Source organism: Aegilops tauschii, chromosome 5, assembly GCF_002575655.3.
Source record: "Aegilops tauschii subsp. strangulata cultivar AL8/78 chromosome 5, Aet v6.0, whole genome shotgun sequence".
Classification (NCBI taxonomy): Eukaryota; Viridiplantae; Streptophyta; class Magnoliopsida; order Poales; family Poaceae; genus Aegilops; species Aegilops tauschii.
In genome coordinates this window covers 541850854-541870128 of record NC_053039.3, presented here as the reverse complement: position 1 = coordinate 541870128, position 19275 = coordinate 541850854, and positions in this window count along the sequence as shown.

Genomic DNA, 19275 nt, shown 5'->3' with positions numbered 1-19275 from the left:
TATAAAATTCCTATGCATAGGAAGCATGTTAGACTTAGATTTGTTTGTCACATGTTTTATGATGCTCTCTTTGTGTTTCAATTGCTATCTTTCATGTGAGCATCATTAAAATTATGAATGCATAGCTAGGTGCGTTAAACGATAGCGCTTGTTAGGAGGCAACCCAATTTTATTTTTGTTCTTTGCTTTCTGCTCCTGTTTAGTAATAAATAATTCATCTAGATTCTGTTTAGATGTGAATTTATGTTTTAATTAGTGTTTTTTCCAAGTAGAACCTTTGGGAAGACTTGGGTGAAGTCTTTGCGATCTTGCTGTAAAAAACAGAAACTTTTGCGCTCACGAGATTAGCTGCCATATTTTACTGGAGAGTGCTTTTATGTTGATTCTTTTTGAAGATGATTAGACAAATTCCTCACGCCCACCAATTTATTTCAGATTTTTTGGAGTTACAGTAGTATTCGAATGATACAGATTACTACACACTGTCATGTTTTGACAGATTCAGTTTTTCGTGTGTTGTTTGCTTATTTTGATTTAATCTATGAGTAGTATCGGGGCGTATGAACCATAGAGAAGTTGGAATAAAGTACCTTAAAGTGGTGGTTTATTTTCTTATACTAACAGAGCTCATAAGATTTGCTGTTGAACTTTTGTGTTGTGAAGTTTTCAAGTTTTTGGGTAAAGATTTGATGGATTTTAGAATAAGGAGTCGCAAGAGCCTAAGCTTTGGGATGCACAAGGAACGCCAAGGTAAAATTCAAGGAGAACCAAAAGCCTAAGCTTGGGGATGCCCCGGAAGGCATCCCCTCTTTCGTCTTCGTCTATCGGTAACTTTACTTGAGGCTATATTTTTATTCACCACATGATATGTGTTTTGCTTGGAGCGTCTTGTATGATTTGAGTCTTTGATTTTTAGTTTACCACAATCATCCTTGCTGTACACACCTTTTGGGAGAGATAAGCATGAAGCGGAATTTAATAGAATACTCTATGTGCTTCACTTATATCATTTGAGCTAGATAATTTTTCTCTAGTGCTTCACTTATATCTTTTTAGAGCACGGTGGTGGTTTTATTTTATAGAAATTATTGAACTCTCATGCTTCACTTATATTATTTTGAGAGTCCTTTAGAACAGCATGGTAATTTGCTTAGGTTATGAATTTAGTCCTAATATGATAGGCATCCAAGAGGGATATAATAAAAACATTCGTATAAAGTGCATTGAATACTATGAGAAGTTTGATTCCTTATGATTGTTTTGAGATATGAAGATGGTGATATTAGAGTCATGCTATTGAGTAATTGTGAATTTGAGAAATACTTGTGTTGAGGTGTGTGAGTCCCGTAGCATGCACGTATGGTAACGAAGTTGGAGCATGAGATATTTTTTGATTGTCTTCCTTATGAGTGGCGGTCGGGGACGAGCGATGGTCTTTTCCTACCAATCTATCCCCCTAGGAGCATGCGCGTAGTACTTTGTTTCGATGACTAATATATTTTTGCAATAAGTATGTGAGTTCTTTATGACTAATGTTGAGTCCATGGATTATACGCACTCTCACCCTTCCACCATTGCTAGCCTCTGTTGCGCCGCGCAACTTTCGCCAGTACCATACACCCACCATATACCTTCCTCAAAACAGCCACCATACCTACCTATTATGGCATTTCCATGGCCATTCCGAGATATATTGCCAAGCAACTTTCCACCTTTCCGTTTATTATGACACACATCATCATTGTCATATTGCTTTGCATGATCATGTAGTTGACATCTTATTTGTGGCAAAGCCACCTTTCATAATTCTTTCATACATGTCGCTCTTGATTCATTGCACATCCCGGTACACCGCCGGAGGCATTCATATAGAGTCATATTTTGTTCTAGTATCGAGTTGTAATTCTTGAGTTGTAAGTAAATAATAGTGTGATGATCTTCATTATTAGAGCATTGTCCCATGTGAGGAAATAAAAAAACGGGGGCCAATGAAGCCCATGAAAAAAAAGAGGAGGCCAAAGAAACCAAACAAAAAATATGAGAGAAAAAAAGAGAAGGGACAATGCTACTATCCTTTTACCACCCTTGTGCTTCAAAGTAGCACGATGATCTTCATGATAGAGAGTCTCCTATGTTGTCACTTTCATATACTAGTGGGAATTGTTCATTATAGAACTTGGCTTGTATATTCCACCGATGGGCTTCCTCAAATGCCCTAGGTCTTCATGAGCAAGCAAGTTGGATGCACACCCACTTAGTTTCTTTTTGAGCTTTCATACATTTATATCTCTAGTGCATTCATTGCATGACAATCCCTACTTACTCACATCGATATCTATTGATGGGCATCTCCATAGCCCGTTGGTACGCCTAGTTGATGTGAGACCATCTTCCTCCTTTTTTGTCTTCTCCACAACCACCGCTCTATTCCACCTACAGTGCTCTATCCATGACTCACGCTCATGTATTGCGTGAAAGTTGAAAAAGTTTGAGAATACTAAAGTATGAAACAATTGCTTGGCTTGTCATCGGGGTTGTGCATGATTTGAGTATTTTGTGTGATGAAGATGAAGCATAGCCAGACTATATGATTTTGTAGTGATAAGCTTTCTTTGGCCATGTTATTTTGAGAAGACATAATTGCCTTGTTAGTATGCTTGAAGTATTACTGTTTTTATGTCAATATTAAACTTTTGTCTTGAATCTTTCGGATCTGAACATTCATGCCACAATAAAGAAAACTACATTGATAATTATGTTAGGTAGCATTCCACATCAAAAATTCTATTTTTATCATTTACCTACTCGAGGACGAGTAGGAATTAAGCTTGGGGATGCTTGATACGTCTCCAACGTATCTATAATTTTTTATTGTTGCATGCTATTATATTATCTGTTTTGGATGTTTAATGGGATTTAATATGCTCTTTTATATTAACCGGAGGCCCAGTGCCAGTTTCTATTTTTTTTGCCAATTTTAGAGTATTGCAGAAAAGGAATACCAAACGGAACGAAACCTTCGCGATGATCTTTCTTGGACCGAAAGCAAACTAGAATACTTGGAGTTGAAGTCTAGAACTCCGCGAGGCGGCCACGAGGCAGGAGGGCGCGCCCCCACCCTCGTGGGCCCCTCGGAGCTTCACCGACGTACTTCTTTTTCCTATAGATACTCTTATACCCTAGAAACATCAGGGAGATCCACGAAACCACTTTTCCACCGCCGCAACCTTTTGTACCCGTGATATCCCATCTTGGGGCCTTTTCCGGCGATCTACCGGAGGGGGAATCCATCAAGGAGGGCTTATACATCAACACCATTGCCTCTCCGATGAAGCGTGAGTAGTTTACCACAGACCTTCGGGTCCAAAGTTATTAGCTAGATGGATTCTTCTCTCTTTGATTCTCAATACAAAGTTCTCCTCGATGTTCTTGGAGATCTATTCGATGTAATACTCTTTTGCGGTGTGTTTGCCGAGATCTGATGAATTGTGGATTTATGAACAGGTTTATCTATGAATATTATTTGATTCTTCTCTGAATTCTTATATGCATGATTTGATATCTTTGCAAGTCTCTTCGAATCTTGCGGTTTAGTTTGGCCTACTAGATTGATCTTTCTTGCAATGGGAGAAGTGCTTAGCTTTGGGTTCAATCTTGCGGTGTCATTTCCTAGTGACAGTAGGAGCAGCAAGGCACGTATTGTATTGTTGTCATCGAGGATAAAAAGATGGGGTTTACATCATATTGCTTGAGTTTATCCCTCTACATCATGTCATCTTGCTTAAAGCGCTACTCTGTTCTTATGAACTTAATACTCTAGATGCATGCTGGATAGCGGTCGATGTGTGGAGTAATAGTAGTAGATGCGGAATTGTTTCGGTCTACTTGACACAGACGGGATGCCTATATTCATGATCATTGCCTTAGATATCTTCATAACTATGCGCTTTTCTATCAATTGCTCGGCAGTAATTTGTTCACCCACCATAATACATGTTATCTTGAGAGAAGCCACTAGTGAAACCTATGGCCCCCGGGTCTCTTTGTTATTATATTGCATCTCTTTTATTTACCTCACATCTCATTTAATATTTTGCGATCTTTACTTTCCAATCTATACAACAAAAATACCAAAAATATTTACTTTATTATCTTTATTAGATCTCACTTTTGCGAGTGACCGTGAAGGGATTGACAACCCCTTTATCGCGTTGGTTGCAAGGTTCTTGATTGTTTGTGCAGGTACTAGGTGACTTGTGCGTTATCTCCTACTGGATTGATACCTTGGTTCTCAAAAACTGAGGGAAATACTTACGCTACTTTGCCGCATCACCCTTTCCTCTTCAAGGGAAAACCAACACATTCTCAAGACGTAGCAGTCGACACGATGTCGCAGCTGGTTACACGTCCCGTCAGTACCCCCATTCCTCGCCAGGAGTGGGCAGAGGCCCTCTGCGCCTTACTTGCACCAGAGGCCGGCCGCGCCATACTTGCACCGGACGCCTGCCACGTCGTTCGCATGGGTCGCGCCGTTCGCCTTGTCCGCGGCCCGCTCGATGCCAACGCGTTGGTCGGTAGGCTCGACCGCCTCCTTGGCCCAGGTGTCCACCTGGGTGCAGTAGAGGAACATGGCCGTCGCATCCTCGAGCTGGCGATCTCCGATGAAATAGCCAACTTGGAGCTCGAGATCTCGCTCCAGATGTACCGCGAGCGTGTTGACCGCTTGGATGAATCCCTGCACGAGTTCATGTAGAGCCAAGAGCTACCGTAGGATAGGGCTGCTGGTCATGGTCTCATTGACGCGTTTTATTTTGTTGAGTCATTTCGACATAGATAGCTATGTATTCACAACAATCATAGTATTACTCTGTTTATTGCTCTGTTTCAATGTGTGGACTCTGTTTTCCGTTCTTATATGTTTTGTTTCAATGTGTGTGTATACGCTTTCCATTCTGTATATGTGGATGATAACAGCTAGATTCAAATTAGTATACAAAAACAGATAGAAACTGGAATTCATAATATATATATATTAATTGTTCATTAGTTCATCACAGAATATATATATATATATATATATATATATATATATATATATATATATATAATATCATCACATATACGTGATGATACTTAACTACTAGGTACAATGCATAAAATTGAAAAACGAACAATACTAAAACTAATAATCCCTCCTGGGGCCAGTATTCCGGCAGCCCCTCGACAGCACCTCCCTGGTGCACGGCGTCTTCCCAGTGAGGAGGCAGTACTCCGCCTCATCCGCTTCGCAGCGCTTCATGTACTGATCTGGCTCTTGCTGGCGGACGACCGCGAACGATCTTGCCATTTCGTTGGGTGCCCACCGGAGCTCCTCGTCGGTGGCACGCTGGAGCTTATCGGCCCACCTCCACGCAGTGGTGAGGCGCCCAAAACCTTTGACCTTCCTCGCGAAGTACCCGTCTTCGTACACCTCCTTCGCACGACGACGCGCCCGCCCCCAAAGCTACACCGTCTCCTTTTTCCAGGCGGCATCACGGGCTTCACAGGCCGCCTGGTACCGGGCTTCCTCCTCCACCATCTCCTTCTTGAACGACACTTGTCTTGCTTTCTCAGTCGGCGGCAGCGACCTCCACAGACAAAGATTGTACATGCCCCAAAACCAATCCAAAGTTGGGGGGTCCGGCGCAACCTCGTCCGGCGGCACGTAGGGGTCCTCGTCGCTGCTATTCGAGTAAGCATCCTTGGGGGGGGCGGCGACTCCTCGTCGGCGCGTGGGCAGACCGGCGGCGCCATGGCAGAGATTTGAGAGAGAGAGAGAGAGAGAGGGCGAGCGAGGGGAGGATGTAGATGAGAATGCAGGCGGACGACGTGAGCAAGGTAGTATTTATTGGCGGCCGGAATCTAGATCGACGGGAACAGTACACACGCCGGTCATCGAAATTTACAAGTACTGTAGTTTGAATTACACACGATTCCCGCCGCAAAATCCGTGTGTGAACATAATAGCTGACGGTTTCCAATACGGAACCGTGTCTGATTAATGATCCCCGCCACACACCTACCAAATCTCGAGCCACGAGATAGAGTGCCAATCGTGTGGGGGGAGGTTGTCTTGCTAGATCTTTACATTTTCTTATTTGAACACCAGATATTTACATCGTCTGATGATTTTTAAACTCGCACACAAGTACACAAAAATATGATTTTTCAAACCGGTATGGTTAGCCGTTGCATGTACATGTAGTTCAAATTTGAATTACGGTCATTAAATGGCAAGAAAATCACTTAAATGTCTTTAAAAGGTTTCAATGACCCCTGAATTTTTCCAAATTTTAACATGACAGTTCTATTAGTGCACGTTAAACATGGAAAAAAATTCAAGGCAGTAAGAGGAAGCTATCTCCCGTTCGTCGTCAAACATGCATTGTTCCCTCTCGGAACCACGAACCTTCTAGTGAGTTGCTCCGGTTTGAGAGGGGGGTGTGTCCAAACTTTCGTCAAACAGGCCAATTTTTTTACCACATCATCTTGGTGGCATGACATTACATCAAGCAAGGTGTCATGTTTTTCCCATATTTTATTATTTTTTGGAATTAAAATGCCATGGCACTCCATGCATGTGCCCATGCGGTGAGACCAAAACGTTTGAAAATTCCTTCTATTTTACTACACATGGAATTAACTCGCACACAAGTACACAAATATGCTTTTTCAAACCGTTATGGTTAGCCGTTGCATGTAGATGTAGTTCAGATTTGAATTACGGTCATTAAATGGCTAGAAAGTCACTTAAATGGCTTTAAAAGGTCAAATGACCGCTAGAATTTTCCAAATTTCCACATTACAGTTGTAGCAGTGCACGTTAAACCTAGAAAAAATTTGAAGGCCGTAAGAGGAAGCAATCTCCTGTTCATCATCAAACATGCATTGTTCCCTGTCGGAACCACGAGCCTTCTAGTGAGTTGCTCCAGTTTGTGAGGGGTGTGTGTCCAAACTTTCGTCAAACATGCCAATTTTTTTACCACATCATCTTGGTGGCATGACATTACATCAAGCAAGGTTTCATGTTTTTCTCATCATTTTTTTAATATTTTGGAATTAAAATGCCATGGCACTCCATGCATACATATGCATGTGTCCACGTCGTGAGACCAATATGTTTGAAAATTCCTTTTAATTTACTGCACATGGAATTAACTCGCACACAAGTACACAAATATGATTTTTCAAACCATTATGGTTAGGCGTTGCCTATAGATGTACTTCAAATTTGAATTAGGGTCATTAAATAGCTAGAAAATCACTTAAATGTCTTTAAAAGGTCAAATGACCCCTAGAATTTTCCAAATTTTCACATTACAGTTGTAGTAGTGCACGTTAAACGTAGAAAAAATTTAAAGGCCGTAAGAGGAAGCTATCTCCCGTTCGTCATCAAACATGCATTGTTCCCTCTCGGAAACCACGAGCCTTCTAGTGAGTTGGTCAGGTTTGTGAGGGTGTGTGTCCAAACTTTCATCAAACATGCCAATTTTTTTACCACATCATCTTGGTGGCATGACTTTGCATCAAGCAAGGTTTCATGTTTTTCTCATTATTTTTTAATTTTTTGGAATTAAAATGCCATGTCACTCCATTCATACATATGCATGTGTCCATGTCATGAGACCAATATGTTTGAAAATTCCTTCTAATTTACTGCACATAGAATTAACTCGCACACAAGTACACAAATATGATTTTTTCAAACCGTTATCGTTAGGCGTTGCCTATAGATGTAGTTCAAATTTCAATTAGGGTCATTAAATGGCTAGAAAATCACTTAAATGTCTTTAAAAGGTCAAATGACCCCTAGAATTTTCAAAATTTTCACATTACAGTTGTAGTAGTGCACGTTAAACGTACAAAAAAATTGAAGGCCGTAAGAGGAAGCAATCTCCTGTTCATCATCAAACATGCATTGTTTCCTCTCGGAACCACGAGCCTTCTAGTGAGTTGCTCCGGTTTGTGAGGCGTGTGTGTCCAAACTTTCGTCAAACATGCCAATTTTTTTACCACATCATCTTGGTGGCATGACTTTGCATCAAGCAAGGTTTCATGTTTTTCTCATCATTTTTTAATTTTTTGGAATTAAAATGCCATGGCACTCCATCCATACATATGCATGTGTCGATGTCGTGAGACCAATATGTTTGAAAATTCCTTCTAATATACTGCACATGGAATTAACTCGCACACAAGTACACAAATATGATTTTTCAAACCGTTATGGTTAGGCGTTGCCTATTGATGTAGTTCAAATTTGGATTAGGGTCATTAAATAGCTAGAAAATCACTTAAATGTCTTTAAAAGGTCAAATGACCCCTAGAATTTTCCAAATTTTCACATTATAGTTGTAGTAGTGCACGTTAAACATAGAAAAAAATTAAAGGCCGTAAGAGGAAGCTATCTCCCGTTCGTCATCAAACATGCATTGTTCCCTCTCGGAAAACACGAGCCTTCTAGTGAGATGCTCCGGTTTGTGAGGGGTGTGTGTCCAAACTTTCATCAAACATGCCAATCTTTTTACCACATCATCTTGGTGGCATGACATTACATCAAGCAAGGTTTCATGTTTTTCTCATCATTTTCTAATTTCTTGGAATTAAAATGCCATGTCACTCCATTCATACGTATGCATGTGTCCATGTCGTGAGACCAATATGTTTGAAAATTCCTTCTAATTTACTGCACATGGAATTAACTCGCACACAAGTACACAAATATGATTTTTCAAACCGTTATGGTTAGGCGTTGCCTATAGATGTAGTTCAAATTTGAATTAGGGTCATTAAATGGCTAGAAAATCACTTAAATGTCTTTAAAAGGTCAAGTGACCCCTAGAATTTTCCAAATTTTCACATTACAGTTGTAGTAGTGCACGTTAAACGTAGAAACACTTTGAAGGCCGTAAGAGGAAGCTATCTCCCGTTCATCATCAAACATGCATTGTTCCCTCTCGGAACCACGAGCCTTCTAGTGAGTTGCTCCGGTTTGTGAGGCGTGTGTGTCCAAACTTTCGTCAAACATGCTAATTTTTTACCACATCATCTTGGTGGCATGACATTGCATCAAGCAAGGTTTCATGTTTTTCTCATCATTTTTTAATTTTTTGGAATTAAAATGCCATGGCACTCCATGCATACATATGCATGTGTCCATGTCGTGAGACCAATACGTTTGAACATTCCTTCTAATTTACTGCACATGGAATTAACTCGCACACACTGGTACAGCGACGTCCTAAACAAACGGTTTAAAACCAATTTCCGCGATGACATTTGGAACCGTCGCCAAGTGAGTGTGGGCGATCGAGGGGTCCTTCCCACACGACACAGAAATCGTCGGGGATAGGCCCTCCTGGGACCCAGGCTGGGGCCGTGTGCGATCGGGCTAGGCATGGAAACCCAATCAATTCTGTAGGTATGTACATCCCACACGGTGAATCCCAGAAATCATTTTCGTTTGTATGTACATCCCATACGGTGAATCCCAGAAATCATTTCCGTAGGTATGTACATCCCACACGGTGAATCCCAGAAATCATTTCTGTAGGTATGTACATCCCACACGGTGAATCCCAGAAAATCATTTCCGTAGGTATGTACATCCCACACAGTTCTTTGTGTGGAAACGTTTGTGCAAGGTGGCCTAATGCAAACAGTTCGCTGCCGGAAGCCGTGTGTGATTGTTAGTTGATCGAACACGCCTACTTTCTAGAAACCGTGCGGGTTATTTGAGTTCATCACCCACGGTGCTGTTGGAGTAACCGTTTGCAATAGAAAACCCAATAAGCAGGGTAATTAGCCCATTATTGATAATCCATGTACTAATCAAACTAATAATTCTTATAAAACATGCCAGATATTTCATATCCGTATAAAAGCAACCAGAATTTCATAATCGAATTACATCAGATAGCTTCGGCGCTCAGTTACACCATTACACAACAACACCAAGTTTCACATGCAGCATTAAAAACCTTTGGAAAGTAGCATCATACACGGTAAATAGACAGATGAATCTCATCTGGGAAACTGCAGAAGCGGAAGGCCAATATTGAGCCTTCAGTGATGTTGAATGTCCTTGCAACTTTAGGCTAGTGGCTATGAATAATTGCCCGCCCAACCTTCGTCCTCTTCAGCAAGACTTCAATATTGTACCGTGGGTGTTGAATGAATACCTTCCTCGCCTCTTGACCATGCAGGTGGTTTGAGAGGTAATCATCGGTGAACTTTTTTGAAAAGTACTGAAAACAAAGCTATGCATAAATCGCTGTTGTAAATTTTGAAATGGCGCAAGGGGTAAAAACAAGGTAAAAGAGTTGGTACCATCCTATAGTTGACTGATGTATTCTTCATTGTGCAAACAAAGATCTTGCTATTATTCATCGCAAGTTTCTTCATCCTAACAATCTTTCTGAGTTTCTTGACTTGACTGATATTCATGGACATCTCATTTCCCCATATGCAAAATGGGTTGAAAGTGGGTCTAAGCCTCTGCCAGCAGGACCTACATGTGCAAGACCAAATTGTAAGAAACCTAAATATTAGAATGATTCCTGCAACTGCACAATAATGTGTTATTAGCCGAAGGACCCTGCTTGAACAAACCTCGATGGTAAACCGTAGTGTCTCCCATTGTTTCCCTGCAACACACATAAGAAAGATCTTGATCAGGTTAACTGAGAGTTGCCATACTATCAATAGAATATGTATTCAGTACAGCCAAATTCGATTGGTGTCAAATGCATAAATATACAAAATTGTACCCACAGCAAATGAAAATCAAATTGCAGAACTGAACCAAACAGTTAAATGGACAGCAGATCAAATGAACCAAAATAGTTAACGGAGAACGACATTGCAGAATAAAAACATGTATGAAAAGATAAGACAGTTAACAAAACAAAGAATGCTTGAGAACAGTACTACAAAATGTAGCAATTGTTGGACCAAAGTGTTAACTGAACATTACATTTCAGAGGACCAAACTGTTAGCTGCACATCAGATTGCATCTTAACATTACAGAGGACAAATCACTAGAAGGCACTGGCGGTGGCCTCGAGAAAACATCCCGAACTGTATTTTAAAGTAGACAACCGCGTGGTGGTGTCGACGGTGGCCTCGAAGACGAGGTGCTCCTCCGAGATCTGGCGGTCGACACGCATGACAGCCATAGCGACCTTGTTCGCGCATGCGGCCGCATGCTACTGAGCTCCACGTTATACTGCATGCAAAATGGCTATGGGTGGCGCTTAATTGGAGTAGGGGGGCAGTGATATCGGTGGAAGGTGTCGCTCCGTCGGTCGGGGCATGTGGGACGGGAAAGGAGGAGGATGGTGTGGGTAGGGTGTGGATTACCTGACCATATCGACGAGGCCGCGCAGCAAGAAGAAGGGTCGGCGGCGAGGAGGCGGCGCTGCAAGAAGAAGGGTCGCCGGCGAGGAGGCGGCGCTGCAAGAAGAAGGGTTGCCGCCGAGGAGGCAGCGCTGCAAGAAGAAGGGTAGCCGGCGAGGAGGCGGCGCTGCAAGAAGAAGGGTCGCCGGCGAGGAGGCTGAGCTACCAGTAAGCAGCAGTGAAGGTTTGAACTTGGAAACCAAGGAGGAATAGTGGAAATGTGGATTTTGGTAGGAGGGAGGGGGCGGGGAGATAGATATTTCCGCGGTGGTAAAAAAATTTCGCTCAGTCCCGCGACAAACTGGCGCGCAAGTGTGGTTCAAGCGGGGGCGGTGGACTGTAGACGACGAAGCTTCCTGCGTAAGCCAGACAAGACGGTGGGCCAAGATATTTTATATCGCATCCCACACGATTCTTTCTAGTAAACTGTTTGTGGTATACCTGATTTTTTTCATTATGTTTTTAAAGATAAAATTGTGTTACGGAGGGAAAGTATGGTGTTTGAATTCCTAGAACATTTACGTACAGTGAACATGCAACTAGTACATGGGTGTCGTGTCTAAATTTGGAATTATTCCGGGTTCGTTTGGCATTTTTATGCATTAATTGAGTTTCTAGGCATTTAATGTGCATAATTCAAATTTGAACTATAAGCACATGCTCCAATGCATCAAAGTTTATTGAAAAATCACATGTGTGTCTTTGGATGAATTTATAGGTCACATGTAAAAAATAGAATGAAATTCAAACATCTGGATGTCATGGAGAGGAGCACCCGTAATCATGCCCCGGGGACGTAGCCATATCGGTGAACCTCGTTAACAAATCTTGGTGTCGTGCTTATGTGACTGCTTGGTCCTCGGTAGATCAATGGTGGCCTCAGATTTATTCTAACAAGTGGCATCAGAGTAAGGTTCAATGAGACGGTGCATCCGTTGATCTAAAGGAAGTGCTTTGCGAAAAGATTGTTGAATTAAATTGCGGTGCAGGGTGGCAACGATGGAGCTGATCGGTTGTCACGCGGTGTTTCCGTGTTTCGATCTGGGCAGTCGCAGTGTTAGCAGCGAATCAAAGAAACTCTTGATGTGAATGGAATTTTTGTAAGGAGATGCAATCGATGGCGAGAACGACAAGTTACAGCAGTCGTCTGATGAGCGGAAGGCGCGTGTCCCATGGCAGCTGCAGGCTGGACGTGCGGAGGTCGGATCGATCGGGCGAGCGTCCGACAGCAGGCGTACGTGACAGGCAAGGCCCATGGTGCGCTGGCGGAGCTGGAAAGCGGAGGCCCGTGCGCGTGGTCGGCTGAGCATGGATGAGCTGGGTCCTGTACAGGCCGGAGATTGTTTGAAAAAAAAAAAAGCTACGTGACGGACTGGTGTTTTCCATCTGGATGAAGAGCAAGGCAAAGCTAATGGACCTCTATACAGCTTACATGTGCACGTGGTGGAGTTTGGAAAATTTCCTTTGATCTCTATGTTGCAGTGCACGGGAAGGCTTATGAGGTAGGTTGGCTTCGTTTCTTCAAACACGTTGAGTACGTGGATGGTAGCCTCATGCTCTGTGGTGTGCGTGGCAAGGATAACGACATGTGTATAAGGCTCGTGGAGTTTGGAGCATGTCGTGTAGTCAGATAAGTTCGGCTGGGTCAGACTAGATAGTCTGATGGATCGACGCAAGTCGGTTGGTACAGAAGACGGTGCGGGATCGGCGACAACGACATAGGAGCGTGATGCTGATAGTGGCCGACTTCTGGGGCGTAGAAACACGTGGCGTAGGCCTGAGGGCGTGTGCGGCTTCGACAAGACTATGGCGCGGATTCAAGACGGTGCACATGTGAGCTTGAAGTCGACGGGGCGCGTGGGTGGACTGATCATGTACCATGGAGTCATGTTGAAGGTGGAGCTGGAGTCTGGAGGACATCAGTTGGTGCTGATTGAGGCGTTACGGCGTAAGTGCACAGAGAGTCGAAGCCTATTCAGTGGGAAAAGCGAGGGACGCGTAATTCGGGCTGGAGCCCGGTGGTCTGATGGAAGCGTGAAACTCGTCATCGGTCGGTGATGATCGGTGGTACTATGCAGTGGGGGTTGAGTGGTGTGGGTTTGTAACCCTTCACTACTAAGGAAAAGGTTATAGGCAGACGCTTACTAGTAGCGCGGGATTATATCCCTCGCTACTGCTACTTACTAGTAGCGTGGGTTTTTACCCCTCGCTACTACTAAGTTGATAGTAGTAGCGCGGGTTTTTAACCCTCGCTACTACTAAGCGGTCTCTACCGTGCCCCCCCCCCGGGACATGCCATAGTAGTAGCGAGGGGTATAAAGCAGTAGCGCTGGTTTATACCCCTCGCTACTACTAAGTACAAGGTAGGTGAAGTCCCCATATCCTCGGCCGAATCCCTCCTCTCTTCATCACTCTCCCCCTCTCTCCATAGGCTCACCAGTGGTGAGGTGCCCCTGCCCAAGCACATCTCCTCCTCCATGGCGCCCAACAAGTCCGCCTCCTCGGGTCACTGCCGTCCAGGAGCTTGCCCGTCTTCCCCGTCGCCTCCATGCCACCACGACGGAGCACCTCACCATCGGTGAGCAGCCCCGATGCGCCCTCCATCTCCTTCCTTTCTCCCTTGTTTCTCTTTTCCCCTCTCCCTCTCCCTTCGATTTTAGTCACCTCCCATGCCCATGCCTGCGCAGGTCGTCGACATGGCCAACCAGGAGCTCTCCGCGTTGGTCGCGAAGAGGATCCTCACACTGTTGTCTTGCTCTACACTATATCCGGTCCCTCTCCAACAGCCGTCGCCGGATCTGGTCTGCCACTACCCGCCCGCACCTCCGGCGACCCCTGTCGTCACTAGATCGAACCATTGACAACATGCACGGGGTCGAGATTTTTTTTTGGTTTTTTAAATTAATAATAGCGGCGCGGATCCCTGACACGCGCTACTACTAACACACGTACTAGTAGCGCGGGATGCACCGCGCTATTATCAGTTAGCTGTAGCGCCGTAGTAGTAGCGCGGGCACCCGCGCTACTACTAGCTGTTTAACCCACGCTACTACTAGGCTTTTTCCTAGTAGTGCTTGAGACTCGACCGGGACAGCGAAGGCTCGACGCGGTAATAGCGCCGAGGCGTGCAGTACACACGGGACATGGAGAGACGGGTCAGGGCTCTGGTGGTCATACATGTGATGAGACAACTGTGAATTTGACTCTGGATGACTACAAGCAATGGTGAAATTCCTTCAAGTTTCAGACAGGCGGTCAAGGAAGAGCGGTGATGTTGAGTTCAGGTAACTCTTATGTGTGACAACCAATATGTGAGTTATTCACTTTCACGTAGGTCAGTGATTGGTGTGTGATGGCGTTGTATACTCTGAAAGTTGGGAGCACAAACTAGAGTAACAAGGAACTTAATTTTGTTCGAGCGTTGACTGTCGTCAAGAAAAAAAGGGACTACAAGTTGCAGGTGGAGTCATATGGAGTCTTTGGAGTAGCAGCGGTACTCATGAGATAAGCTCAAGTCCAATGTACATGAAAGTTTGACGAATTCAAGGTGGTGGAGAATATTCGCCAAGGTGGAGTTTGTTAGAGTTGTGTCAAACATTGTGTACGTGGTAGGTTACAGTTTGACTTGTAGTTGTATTGTGTTTATATAGGATATGGAGTCGTGTCCTAGTAGGACACTTGTATCCTAAGCTTCTCATATATTATGAGGGTAGACACACGATGTAACATATGCCAACATAATAGCACAGGCACGCGGGGAGTCGGCGAGGTGTGCCGGCGCCCGGGCGGCCGGGTTGCGGTATTGTGATGGTGTCATGGGGAGGAGCGCCCGTAGTCAATGCCCCGGGGACGTAGCCATAACGGTGAACCTCGTTAACAAATCTCGGTGTCGTGCTTATGTGATTGCTTGATACTTGATAGATCAACGGTGGCCTCAGATTTATCCTAACATTTATTTGCAATGTAAAATGCAAGTTTTGATGTCATGGTAGTGCTTACTGATTGGCCGGGGGAGTTAGGAGTAACGGAATGGGGATCCGCACCCGCCGCTGGTACGCTACATGCCAGCGGTGGGTGAAAATCTGGGCCCACCACCGGTATTCTTGATACCAATGGCAGGTGGAATTGGCGCATGCCACTGATAAGAAATTATCAGTGTCAGATTAGTAGTGATAGATTCTACGGGAGATTGTAAGGAACTAGTTATATCTTGACAATTAAATTAATATAAGGAATGACATAATATTAGGAGAGTGTATCACCAATGCAATCTACTCTAAACACTGCCATTGCAATCTTGGTCTCAGTAGAGACGCACTAAACGAGAAAATTGAAACATGGCTGCTACCTTGTGATACCGAGATGGAGTGGCCGGCCTTTTATTTCCATCCGCCAGACGTTTTTGTCAGTTTCCCCTTTTATCAGTTTTTCCCATAGCGCATTTGTTAGATTTAGCATCCATCACTAAGTAGTGCAGTTTCCTCCCGTAATTCTGCTGGTAACTATGCCAAGGCCCATGTGCAGTATGTAGCTTTTCTTCTCACAAGTTGCCCGCATGTCCCGCAGAATTCAACCACATCGTTACCAAGGAATACATTCACATTTTGGACTGTAACGAGAAATCAAGATGAAAATGATGATGGGTACAGAAATTCCATGCATGGTACCGTGTCTTCAGTCTCAGGTGTAGATATTCCTAATCTACACACATTACTGACAGCTATCCCTGAGAAGGATTGAATTCTATTTGACAAGTATGATGTGAACTGTCACTAATGGCTATTTGTTGAGCCTTAGCGGTAGTATGAATATGAGTAGAGGAGATGGTCCATGAAGGCAGTTTTGACCAAAATATATTCACCATATGATACTAGTGGCGTTTTGGCACCCAGGCTCCACAGAGGATGGAATAAAAAATAAACCAAAAAAGTATTAATTTTTTTTCATAAAAATAGAAACTTTTCCTATGAATATATGTGGATATTCTCTTACCTATAAAATTTTGTTAAATAATACTATCATTTGTATGCATGAAAAAATATAAAATTCCAGCCCAAGTACATTAATAAAAATGTCCATTTCACACATGTATTTTTCTTTGTTTTTCTTACACCGCCTATGAAAATATATTTACGTGAAACATCATACGTACTAACTATCCATGTATATCTGTAAGCACAACTGTTTTCAAAATGTTTTTTTGAAGTGAACATAGAGTTTTCATAAGATGAAAAAAGGCTCCATGGAACCCAGCCTCCATGGTGCATTATCTATATCTCTCGAAATAGGATTTTGCCCTGCTATATTAATACAACAACCACCTAATACAACTATGAGATCATTGTTGGGGCAAACAACCCAAGCACGCCCAAACGAAATAAAAGAGAAAGAAGAAAGAAACAACAACATCGGATCATTGAAAATGATGGTGGCCCGCAACCACTTCGACCTCCGGAGAATTTCCACCATGCTCCAAACACTTGGAACCGCCGCATACCAACCAACTCCTTCGAAAAGGAACGCGGCGACGACGACGCTGCTGCTCGAACCGGTCCTAGAGTTTCCCCTGATACGCGGGGGGGCGTGGGGAAGGGAAATACCCGGCGCCCTTCAGGAAGGAACGGCGATGCCCACGGGCGTCACCGCGTCGGTGCCGGCCAAGCCGACAGGGATTTCTCCCATCAGCCAAACACCCACGAACCAGGACAATTCGTCGCGCTCCACAAAACCTGCCGCCCACCAACACGCGCCTCCACGATCTTGCAATCACCATCGCCATCTCACTGTGGCAAACGTTGTGAGACCGACAGTGCCGAGAGGAAGCAGGCGGGAACGAGGTGCGGTAGAGTATGTAGCCACGCGGGAGAGGACAACCTCCACTACCATCAGCGGTCATCGACCGGACACATCATCAGGAGCAAACCAGGCCCTCTAGGCCCGGCCAAGCCCAAAACGGGCTCGTGAAGCTCAGACGGCAAATATTTTGCCGTCAGGAAGAAGACGGCAAACTCAGACGGCAAAGATAAGTCGGCAAAGAATACTTTGTTGTCAACTTTCCGTCGGGAAGACGGCAAAGACTTTGCCGTCAGCCAATTCTGTCTTTGCCGTCAAGCCCAGTAATAGCAGACATCAAAGAAAACCATCTTTGCCGTCAGCCGAAGTATGCCTTTGCCGTCAGCTCCATACATCCCAGACGGCAAAGAAGGTTTTGTTATTCAAAAAAATATATGGACCAACAGTGCTGGTGCAGAGGCCGTACATGGTCGAAGGCGTAGGCAAAATCTTTCATAGCAATTTCGCAACAACCAGTATAAGAATCGATGAAGAACTAACGGATTTTACATGATAGAACTAGTCTATTTATAGTATATATCCATCGTCACTCACTCATCCACGAACAAACAAACTCTATTTCAATTTCTAAAAAAGACTACTCTATTTGATGAACTGGGCAGATGGCCCTTGCAGCGCACGCCCCGCCTGGAGGTGGTTGACTCCGCGCCGCCGGGGATGTCGAGGTCCGTGCCGCCAGTGCACAAGGGGCCGGGGAGGTGGAGGGCTCCGTTCCCCTGCCATGACCACAGCCCGTCCATAGACGATGTAGCACTAGTAGGAAAAGGGTCATGTGTCACGGTTGGTAAGGGCCTTTTGTCCCGGTTTTTGAACCGGGACTAAAGGGTCGTTACTAATGCCCTAGCCCTTTAGTCCCGGTTCTTAAACGAACCGGGACAGATGGGCCTCCACGTGGCCGGTGCGGCGAGCCCAGGCAGGAGGGCCTTCGGTCCCGGTTGGTGGCACTAACCGGGACCAATAGGCATCCACGCGTCAGCATTTCAGGGGCTGGGGTTTTGTTTTTTAAAGGGGGGGTTGGGGGTTTTGGGGGGTTAATTTAGGTGTTTCATATATTGTGTTAGCTAGCTAATTAATAGAGAGAAGTGTCCTCTCTTATCTCCGTGCTTGGTCGACGCTACATACTATATACGTATAGAGAGGACTAGACACGCTAGCTAGTAAGCAACTGAAGGAAACAGAAGATCGTCATGAATATATGCATACAGAGAGAAGTGATATCGACCACCTCTCCTTCTCCGAGAGATTGGTCGAACAACAAGTTCTCGTATATCTATCCGACACTACCGGCTACATATATACAATAATTATCTCTTACAATATAATCTCCTAACTAAATTGTAAGCACACAGGGTCCACATAGTATTCTCCGTTTTCAGCGATCACGTGGTCAAGGAAGAATGCCGCCAATTCCTCTTGAATTGCTCGCATACGATCTTCTGGTAGGAGTTCATCCTGCATCCGAAAGATCTAATTTGAAGAAGGGGTCAATACACACTATATTATGCAGATAGAATAAATGAAACTCAACACAAATGATGGTAATAAAATAAAATTGTGAATATTATTGCTTCCGCACTTCATATTGTTCGTCAGAGTAGCCCCGCTCACAGGTCGTGTAGCGGATGGACTCGCAAACGTAGTATCCACAACAATTATTCCCGGGTTCCTGTCACAACCACTTTACAAGAAATAGAGGTCAATCAAACTGATAAGCAAGCATGCTAAATGGTATTGATGAAATTAGCACTTGAATCACTAGGAGATGCGCGGAACATGCTACTATAGTACTTACTTTCGGGTGTCTAAATTGCAGCTTCTTCGGCAGTCCCGGAGCTTTTTTGGTGAATTTTCTACAAACCCTGCCAGACAAAGAAAACAATTACTTGATATCAAAAAATGAACAAAGTTGCTGATATGGTGGATAATGATCGATTTAACTTACTTCTCGAGCATTTGAGTCATGTCCGCATAGTCCTGGGGATCTT